Source organism: Halichoerus grypus, chromosome 5 (genome assembly GCF_964656455.1).
Source record: "Halichoerus grypus chromosome 5, mHalGry1.hap1.1, whole genome shotgun sequence".
Lineage (NCBI taxonomy): Eukaryota > Metazoa > Chordata > Mammalia > Carnivora > Phocidae > Halichoerus > Halichoerus grypus.
Genome location: NC_135716.1, coordinates 59,997,463 through 60,008,795, shown reverse-complemented (window position 1 = coordinate 60,008,795; position 11,333 = coordinate 59,997,463).

The following is an 11,333-nucleotide window of genomic DNA, read 5'->3' as shown; positions in this document are numbered from 1 at the left end:
ATCTAATCTAGTGTATTTTTTTCTCAATCATTGTGATTTTTATTTAAAGAAGTTTCATTTGTGTTTTTTAGATTTTTCCTGTTTTGATATGTTCAGCCTTTCCTCTAAGATAGTAACTATTTTAATGTACTTTTCTATTAATGCTATCATTTGTGTCATATCAGAGTGAGGTTCAATTGATTGATTTTTCTCCTCATTATGGGCTATATTTTTCCATTTCTTTTTATGCCCAGTGACCTTTTATTGTATACCAATCACTGGGTATTTTACCTTTTGGGGTACTAGATATTTTTGCATTTTTACAAATTTTCTTGAGCTTTATTCTGGGATGTGGTTATGTTATTTGATATCAGTTAGATTTTTGTGGTCTTGTTTTAGTCTTTGTTACATGGAATTAAGAGCAGCATCTAGCCTATGGTAATTTGTCCCCCATACTGAGGTGAGACTCTTTTTAGTAATTAAATGATTCATGAATTCAAGATTTTCCACTCTGGCTGTTAAGATTGGTTTTAATCAGATATAGTAAGACACATAGACATGGAAATGACTGTCATAAAGGAAGATGTTTTTCTACTGACAGGTCCCTAGAGAAAAGAAGCATGGCACCTCATGCAGGGCCACATGGGAAAGCACCAGGGTCAGTCAGGAAGCAAAAGAGTGTGGAGAAGCATGGGCAAAAGTCTTTACTGTGGCTTTTTGGGAGGGAATAAGTGAAACAAAGTAAACTGCTGAACAGGATTAGAATGAATAGTTTGAATAATTATGGTGGGCTCTGGGCTAGAGGGGTATTCCCTAGTGGTCTGGTACCTGGCCCTGGGGTAATTAGGACAGAGAAATATTGTCTTCTCAACTGTTCAATAGAAGAGATAGTTGAGGGTTTAGGCTCTATTGGTTGGTTTGCATATAAAAGGTATGTTTGCAGGGGATTCATTTGCTATTTCTAGGAATTAATTAGCTAGCCCTGGGAGAGGTAATCTCTTCTCAGTCAGGGAAACCCCAGATTCCAGTGCATCAAGAATACGGAAAATAAGAAAATAGAGTTAATACAGGAACAGACATTCTTCCTGTCCCCAGTAATCTGGGCACTCTCCCCTCTTACATTTTGGTCAGTTCTTTCCCCAGCCTTGGGTAGTTTCCTCTTGGCACTCAAGGGCACACTGGAGACAAACTTTTTGCATATCTCCAGAACTCCTCCTCTGTGCAATTCTCTCCTCTTTGGTACTCTGCCTTACGGACTGTAGCAACTTTGGCTCCCTTCCACTCTCAGATCCACCTCGACACTTAGAAAAACCACCTAGCTTTCCTTTGGATCCCCCTCTTTAAAGGAATAAGGAGAAAAAATATATGACTATTTCAAAAGATGCAGAAAAAATATTTCATAAAATTTATATTCATGTATGAGAAATATTCTTTTTTTTTTTTTAATTTTATTATGTTATGTTAGTCACCATACAATACATCATTGGTTTTTGATGTGGTGATCCATGATCCATTGTTTTCGTATAACACCCAGTGCTCCATGCAGTACGTGCCCTCCTTAATACCCATCACGGGGCTAACCAATCCCCTCTCCCCCCTCCCCTCTAAAACCCTGTTTGTTTCTCAGAGTCCATAGTCTCTCATGGTTCATCTCTCCCTCCAATTCCCCCTTCCCATTTTTCCCTTCCTTCTCCTAATGTCCTCCATGCTATTCCTTATGTTCCACAAATAAGTGAAACCATATGATAATTGACTTTCTCTGCTTGACTTATTTCACTTAGCATAATCTCCTCCAGTTCCATCCATGTTGATGTAAAAGTTGGGTATTCATCCTTTCTGATGGCTGAGTAATATTCCATTGTATATATGGACCACATCTTCTTTATCCATTTATCTGTTGAAGGGCATCTCGGCTCTTTCCACAGTTTGGCTATTGCGGACATTGCTGCTATGAACATTGGGGTGCATATGGCCCTTCTTTTCACTACATCTGTGTCTTTGGGGTAAATATCCAGTAGTGCAATTGCTGGGTCATAGGGTAGCTCTATTTTTAAATTTTTGAGGAACCTCCACACTGTTTTCCAAAGTGGCTGTACCAACTTGCATTCCCACCAACAGTGTCAGAGGGTTCCCCTTTCTCCACAACCTCTCCAACATTTGTTGTTTCTTTCCCTGTCCATTTTTGCCATTCTAACTGGTGTAAGGTGGTATCTCAATGTGGTTTTGATTTGGATTTCCCTGATGGCTAATGATGATGAACATTTTTTCATGTGTCTGTTAGCCATTTCTATGTCTTCTTCAGAGAAGTGTCTTTTCATATCTTCTGCCCACTTTTTGACTTGAGTATTTGTTTTTTGGGTGTTGAGTTTGAGAAGTTCTTTATAGATCTTGGATACCAGCCCTTTATCTGTAGTGTCATTTGCAAATGTCTTCTCCCATTCTGTGGGTTGCCTCTTTGTTTTGTTGACTGTTTCCTTTGCTGTGCAGAAGCTTTTTATCTTGATGAAGTCCCAAAAGTTCATTTTTGCTTTTGTTTCACTAGCTTTTGGAGATGTATCTTGAAAGAAGTTAATTTGGGTGATGTCAAAGAGGTTACTGCCTATGTTCTCCTCTAGGATTTTGATGGATTCCTGTCTCAGACTGAGGTCTTTCATCCACTTTGAGTTTATCTTTGTGAATGGTGTTAGAGAATGGTCGAGTTTCATTCTTCTGCACGTGGCTGTCCAATTTTCCCAGCACCATTTATTGAAGAGACTGTCTTTTTTCCATTGATTGTTTTTTCCTGCTTTGTCAAAGATTATTTGACCATAGAGTTGAGGGTCTATATCTGGGTTCTCTATTCTGTTCCATTGGTCTATATGTCTGTTTTTGTGTCAGTACCATGCTGTCTTGGTGATCACAGCTTTGTAATATAGCTTGAAATTGGGCAACGTGATGCCCCCAGCTTTGTTTTTCTTTTTCAACATTTCCTTGGCGAGTCGGGGTCTTTTCTGATTCCATACAAATTTTAGGATTGTTTGTTCCAGCACTTTGAAAAATGTCATTGGAATTTTGATCAGGATGGCATTGAAGGTATAGATTGCTCTGGGTAGCGTAGACATTTTAACAATGTTTATTCTTCCGATCCATGAGCATGGAATATTTTTCCATCTTTTTGTGTCTTCTTCAATTTCTTTCATGAGTGTTTTGTAGTTCCTAGAGTATAGATCCTTTACCTCTTTGGTTAGGTTTATTCTGAGGTATCTTATGGTTTTTGGTGCTATTGTAAATGGAATCGTTTCTCTAATTTCTACAGTTGCGTTGTTAGTGTATAAGAAAGCAACTGATTTCTGTGCATTGATTTGTATCCTGCCACATTACTGAATTGCTGTATGAGTTCTAGTAATTTGGGGGTGGAGTCTTTTGGGTTTTCCACATAAAGTATCATGTCGTCTGCGAAAAGGAGAGTTTGACTTCTTCTTTGCCAATTTGAATACCTTTTATTTCTTTTTGTTGTCTGATTGCTGTTGCTAGGACTTCTAGTACTATGTTGAACAATAGTGGCGAGAGTGGGCATCCTTGACGTGTTCCTGATCTTAAGGGAAAGGCTCTCAGCTTTTCCCCATTGAGGATGATATTCGCTGTGGGTTTTTCATAGATGGATTTTATGAACTTGAGGAATGTTCCCTCTATCCCTATACTCTGAAGAGTTTTAATCAGGAAAGGATGTTGTATTTTGTCAAATGCTTTTTCTGCATCAATCGAGAGGACCATATGGTTCTTCTCTCTCCTCTCATTAATGTGTTCTATCACATTGATTGATTTGCAAATGTTGAACCACCCTTGCCATCCCGGGGATAAATCCCACTTGGTCATGGTAGATGATCCTTTTAATGTATTGTTGGATCCTATTAGCTAATATTTTGCTGAGAATTTTGGAATCCATATTCATCAGGGATATTGATCTGAAATTCTCCTTTTTGATGGGGTCTTTGCCTGGTTTGGGGATTAAGGTAATGCTGGCCTCATAGAATGAGTCTGGGAGCTTTCCTTCTGTTTCTGTTTTTTGAAACAGCTTCAGGAGGATAGGTATTATTTCTTCTTTGAATGTTTAGTAGAATTCCCCAGGGAATCCATCAGGCCCTGAACTCTTGTTTTTTGGGAGGGTTTTGATCACTGCTTCAATCTCGTTACTGGTTATTGACCTAGTCAGGTTGTCAATTTCTTCCTTTTTCCATCTTGGTAGTTTATAGGTTTCCAGGAATGCATCAATTTCTTCCAGGTTGCTTAATTTATTGGCATATAGTTGTTGATAATAATTTCTAGTAATTGTTTCTATTTCCTTGGTGTTAGATGTGATCTCTCCCCTTTCATTCATAATTTTATTAATTTGGGTCCTTTCTCTTTTCTTTTGGGTAAGTCTGGCCAGTGGTTTATTGATCTGATTAATTCTTTCAAAGAACCAACTTCTAGTTTCGTTGATCTGATCTACTGTGTTTCTGGTTTCTAATTCATTGATTTCTGCTCTAATTTTAATTATTTCTCTTCTAATGCATGGCTTAGGCATCGTTTGTTGCTTTTTCTCTAGTTCTTTAAGGTATAGAGTTAGTTGGTGAATTCGGGATTTTTCTATTTTTTTGAGTGAGGCTTGGATGGCTATGTATTTCCCCCTTAGGACCACCTTTGCAGTATCCCATAGGTTTTGGACTGACGTATTTTTGTTCTCATTGATTTCCATGAATTGTTTAAGTTCTTCTTTGATTTCCTGGTTGACCCAAACATTCTTGAGCAGAGTGGTCTTTAGCTTCCAAGTGTTTGAATTTCTGCCAAATTTTTTCTTGTGATTGAGTTCCAGTTTTAGAGCATTGTGGTCCGAGAATATGCAGGGAATAATCTCAATCTTTTGGTATCGGTTGAGACCTGATTTGTGACCCGGTATGTGGTCTATTCTGGAGAAAGTTCCATGTGCGCTCGAGAAGAATGAGTATTCTGTTGTTTTACGGTGGAATGTTCTGTAAATATCTATGAGGTCCATCTGGTCCAATGTATCATTCAAAGCTCTTGTTTCCTTGTTGATTTTCTGCTTAGATGATCTGTCCATTGCTGAGAGTGGAGTATTGAGGTCTCCTACAATTAACATATTGTTACCAATATGACTCTTTATTTTGGTTAACAGTTGGCTTATGTAGATGGCTGCTCCCATGTTGGGGGCATAGATATTTACAATTGTTAGATCTTCTTGTTGGATAGACCCTTTAAGAATGATGTAGTGTCCTTCTGTGTCTCTAATTACAGACTTTAGTTTAAAATCTAATTTGTCTGATATAAGAATTGCTACCCCAGCTTTCTTTTGAGGTCCGCTGGCATGGAAGATGGATCTCCATCCCTTCACTTTCAGTCTGGATGTATCTTTAGGTTCAAAATGAGTCTCTTGTAGGCAGCATATGGATGGGTCCTGTCTTTTTATCCAATCTGCAACCCTGTGCCATTTTATGGGAGTGTTTAGGCCATTCACGTTGAGAGTGATTACTGAAAGATATGAATTGTCATCATGTTGCCTGTGAGGACCTTGTTTTTATAGATTGTCCCTGTAAATTTCTGTTGTATATTACTCTTGGGGTCTTTCTCCTTTTATAGAACCCCCCTTAATATTTCTTGCAGGGCCGGCTTAGTGGTCACATATTCTTTCAGTTTCTGCCGGTCGTGGAAGCTCTGCATCTCTCCTTCCATTCTAAATGAAAGCCTTGCCAGATAAAGTATTCTTGGCTGCATGTTCTTCTCATTTAGTACCCTGAATATGTCTTGCCAGGCCTTTCTGGCTTGCCAGGTCTCTGTGGATAGGTCTGACATTATTCTGATGTTCCTCCCTCTGTACGTAAGGAATCTCTTCCCCCTAACTGCCCTTAAGATGGTTTCCTTGGTTCTAAGATTTGCGAGTTTTACTATTACATGCCGGGGTGTTGGCCTGTTTTCCTTGATCTTAGGAGGGGTCCTCTCTGCCTCTAGGACTCGAATGTTTGTTTCATTCCCCAGATTAGGGAAGTTCTCAGCTACGATTTGCTCAAATACATCTTCTAGTCCTCTCTCTCTCTCCACTCCCTCTGGGATTCCAATTATTCTGACATTGGAACGCTTCATGGTGTCACTTATTTCTCTGATTCTATTTTCATGGATTCTGAGTTGTTTTTCCCTGGCCTCCTCTTTTCCTTTTTTATCTCTTATATTATCTTCCAGGTCGCTTATTCGTTCTTCTGCCTAAATTACCCTAGCTGTTAGATTATCTAGATTGGATTGGATCTCACTGATAGCATTTTTAAGTTCTGCCAATTCACCTTTCATTTCTGCCATTAGAGACTCTATGTTGCCATTAATTGATTTCTCCATTCTAGCCATTGTCTTCACAATTGCTAGCCTGAATTCCATCTCCGACATCTTGGTTATATCTGCATCCATTTGTAAATCTGCAGCATAAGTCATAATCTCTGAGTCTTTTCTATTTTGGGGGCTCCTCCTCCTAGTCATTCTGTTGATGGGTGTTTGAGGGAATGTATAGAGTCCAAATTATTGACCAGAACCCAAGCAAGATGCACCTGTTTTCTTGGGACCTTAGGGTTGCTGGCCTCTTGTTTTCCCAGCCTGTCTTCTGCGGGAGGGGCCTGCCGCGCTGTTACTCAGGCAACCCTGTTTGGGTGGAGTTGCCCTGCCCCCTGTGGCAGGGGATGGGCTCAGCGGGAATCAGTTTTTGGGGCTTTTGTTCTCTGGCGGCTTTCCCTGGCGGCTTTCCGCGAGTCAGAGCAGAAGAGACCGTTTCCAACTCTCTGCCTCAGAGCAGAGAGATCGCAGTCTGTTCTTCAGTGAGCTCTCCAGGCCACACCGTCTCCTTTTCTGTCCCTGCTGCTATAAATTGCAGTGGCCTGGGTTGTGCGCCCCTCCGCAGCCCTCCCAGTCCTGCCTCCAGATAGGGCACATCTCTGCCCTTTGTGCTTCTAAAACCGCCAGCTGCTCCCAGTTTGGGAGTGCGACCCCGCCACTCAGGGTTCCTGCCCCAGGGGCTGCCCTAAAGTCCTTTCCCCGCTGCTACCGGTCTGTGAGTCTGTGCCCGTCCCCAGCGTGCGAGGCTGTCGCTCACCGGCACTGTAGGATCCCCACAGCCAGGCACCCTCCCGCTGCCGTTTATCCTCCGATATCTGCCTGCGGAATCACAGCGCCCCGCTTCGTACCTGGAAACCAACCGCCTGCGATATTCTGCTCGTAGAGATCCAGATCATCTTACATCTCAGGCTGGTTTCGTGGGTGCTCAGAGTGGTCTGGTAGATATCCAGCTCAATTCCGGGGACCAGTTGAAATATGGTCCCCTACTCCTCTGCCATCTTTCCCCCCTCTGTATGAGAAGTATTCTTAGCAAACTAGGAATAGAAGGGAACCTCCTTATCTATAAAACACCTGCAGCTAATATCACACTGTGGACCACAATAGGAGTTGGCAGTGTGATGTAGCTGTGAAAGAACTCGACCCAGTCTTTAAAGAAAGTACAGTGCTTTACTCAAGGAAGGCTAGTCCTGCTCTACCCTGCTTAGGTCAAATAACACCTGGGATATTGTGCTGGTTTCTTGGGGCCCGAATCTAACAGGAACATTAGCAAACTGAAGAGACCCAGAAAAGATGATGAATGCCATAAATCATGATAAGTGAGCAATGGTGGAAACAACTAAAAAGAAGACTTAACAAGTAGCCAGTGTTTCTGGGGGAGGAGCTCTAAAACTTACTTTGAGTGTCTAGGGGAAAGTATAATTGGTACTAGAGGAGAGCAGTTAAAGATAGAGGCACTTAGGAACTGCACAAGGAAGAGCTTTTTAACAAGTAAAACTCTGAAAATGAGAACCATCTGCTAAGTTCTCTGATGCTGTTAGTGTTTATTAAGAAGCTGGATGAGCCTTCAGCAAGGATATTACAGAAAGGATTGGGTTGAATTAGCAACATCTAAAATGACTTCTAACCCCAAGATTCTATAATTCAATAATCATAGATCAGAATTTTAATGCTTTTTACAAAAAGGCCGTTGCAAGCCTACAACATGATGCTTAGAGCAGCAAACACAACCTCCATACCAGAATAGTTCCAAGTGTTAATTGCTTTGTATTTCTTTTCTGAATTTTGTTAGAAATCACTGATAAAACCCACCCTCTAAGATATTTTGCTCATCTTGGTATACTCTGAAGACATTTTAGTTGGACTCTAGGTCAGTCACCAGAATGTTACATATGGTACAGGTATCCTCCGCTTTCTGAAAATTCATGTTATGCCACTTTCCCTTTATAAAGACCTGCATTAGTACCCGCTTTTGCTAAGCAAAAGAAATCTGAAGAGGATTTTCCCTTTGACAAAAAAAGGCAAAAAGCAAAAATAGTGTTTCTTCAACGTTTGTTTTGCAGCGGCGCATACCCAGCCCAGCGAGAGTGGCGCCACCAAGCTCCTTCCCCAGGAACTACACTCATGCCCTCCACCGCGGGCCGCCAGAACTTTGAGCATCTCTGTCTGAGCATCTGGGCTCTACCTCAATTTCTTGTGTGCATCCATTAGCGAGGTGTGTCTGAAAGTATCAGAAAAGCCTGAGAGGTTTTTTTGGTTTTTTTTTTTTTGAAGTCTGGGAATTCTCAAAAATGTTTCCCTATAAATTAATGGTAATTACTTCTTCCTTATATGCCATTTCAGCTCATGAAAGGTTTCACAGGAATGCTGTACTTTTGGATAGTGGGGAAAACATGATTTAAAAGTCCATCACTTAGCCTCTACTTTTGGAGTGAGGATACTTAATGAATGGAAAACTCGAGGAAGTTAAACTGGTTTCTCCACATCCCTGGATTTGCTCATGATTTCTTAAACTTTTCTCATCCATTATACTCCATTTGCATATCATGTTTCTTCTTTTGAAACTGGCTCAATCTTTCATACTTCACCCTAATTTAACAAATTTTAAATTAAATAACAGCAAAAACAGCATTTAAACAAAATTTCTCACCTAAATTTCTTGAGAATCATCACCTTCTTAACCATCTTAACATACATGTCTAACTTATTTTCCTAAATAGTAGCTATCTCTTATTTGAGCTGTGTTCCTTTAAAATTGTATGCCATTTCTAGTGGCTCATGAATACCTCCTATTGCTATTAAATATGGCTATATATCAGTTCCATAAAAATATCTAGGTGGTTCTAACATCTTGTTAGAGAATCTGTGAATTCCTCTGTTTTTCCCTAGCCATCAATGGTTCTTTTCAAGTAACAGTTTTGTTAGCTCAATAGGGAGAGAGAGTGAATCACAAAGTCAAGTCCTGAAAACAAGTGTTAGTCAGAAGACCTTCCCAATGCTGTGTCCAGTGTCTGAAAACCATTCACGGTCTCATGTTTTATCTCTTCAGAAACATCCAAGCATTGAGACAACGGTTAATGTCAAGGTTAGCACTCTTACATCTGAATCCAAGCAATGTATCAAAAGGATTTATACCCCTGACTATCCTTTTTTGCTATCCTTTGATTTATGGATTATTCAGATTGTCATTATTTAATATCACCTGTTTCCCTAGTTACAATTCTTACTGTATTTCAGCTATGGTTGAAAAAGGCTTAAGAATAGAGACTATTTGTCCTTTTGTTTTAAATACAAAATTTTATTTTAACAAATAGATATTTATTACTTTATTCCTTATTATTTTACATATTACTTTATCAAACTTAAATTTTTAGTCTGGCAAGAATAATTATACATTGTTCATACTGACATATTTTTCAAGTGCAATTAAAGATATTTTCGAGGATTACTTCTTTTCAGATCAGTATTTGTTTTTACCCACACATAAATTTTAGTATTGCCATAGGTATGTGTGCAGTTTTAAGGAATCCTTCTTAATTTATTTTTAAAATTACCTAAAAATTTCAGCTAATGATTTGAAATTATGCTATTATTATGGCTAATATAAATCTTAAATGGTGCACAATACTTTAAATAACACACTAGTAACCCATAAAATGACATTTGTAGGAAATATTAACACTTAAAATCTCATAGATTTTTACATGATTGAGCGCTATAAAATTTTTGCAAATTGAAACATTTGAATGACTAAAAGCAGGTACTTTAGTAATACACATATCTAATTACCTCCAAATTTATCTATATAGAATTTCACAAAGTAGGTCATAAGCACCTGTATTATAATTTTGTGAAATGAAGTTGCATTGTATATAATAAATTACAAAGCATTTAGAAAGACTCACAAAATGCATGGGTGTTTTGCTGTAACCTAATGTGTAGAATTTGGTATAACGTTAAAATGTTTTGGGTTTCTGCCAAGAGAAATTAGTTACTAGAAATGCTGGAAGAAATTTATTCTAACCCTGTCCTATAGCATAGACCCTGAGGGCACTGTTAGAGCAATAAAGAACAATAAAAAATCAAGAAATAGAAAGTCAATACAAATCAGAGTTGATCTTGTAGTAATTTTATGCTAAAGAGACCAAAACCATTCTGAGGAGCTGGTTTTCCCAAAACAAAGCTCAAGCTAGTCTTTTCCATATCTTCATTTAATAAATTTGTTTCCTAAATAAATCAAAGGTGAATGGACTTTCAGCAATAGAGTCGGGTTTTAAAGAGACTGATAAGGAACATTTTTCCACAGGATGTGTAAAAAGAAGATAATTCAGAATTTTTGTGCTTTATGATTTGCAATCAGATTTGAAAATGACAAAGAAATGTAAACATCTAATTAATGAGTATAATGAAAACAAACTCAAATCTACACAACTCAAGATTCTGGAACATCTGAAACAGTGTCAGGTGTGGCTCCTTAAATTTTAATTGTAATTGATCAGATAAAATTAAAAATTTATTTCCTTCATTGCATTAGTCACATTTCAAGAGCTCAGTAGCCAAATATGACCAGTGACTTTTGTACTGGACAGCACAGATATAAATCATTTCATCACCACAGAAATTTCTATTGAAGAGATACCTTCCCTATGCAGAAACAACATGTATGGCCCAACTGGTCCTTTTCTTCTTTTTTTCCTCTTTCAATTTTTATTTAAAACCATACATTCCAAAAAGTCATTCTCTGGTTCTTTTGAAAAAAAAAAAAAAAGGAAGGGGGGAAGGTGGGCACCTGGGTGGCTCAGTGGGTTAAGGGCTGGACTCAATTTCAGCTCAAGTTATGATCTCAGGGTCTTGAGATCCAGCTCTGCGTGGAGCCTCCTTAAGAGTCTCTCTCCCCCTCTCCCTCTGCTCCTCCCCTTTGCGCGTTCATTCGCTCTCTTAAAAAAAAAAAAAAGTATATTTCTGCCAATGACAAGCATCACTGACAAAAACTGACCAGTTCTTTT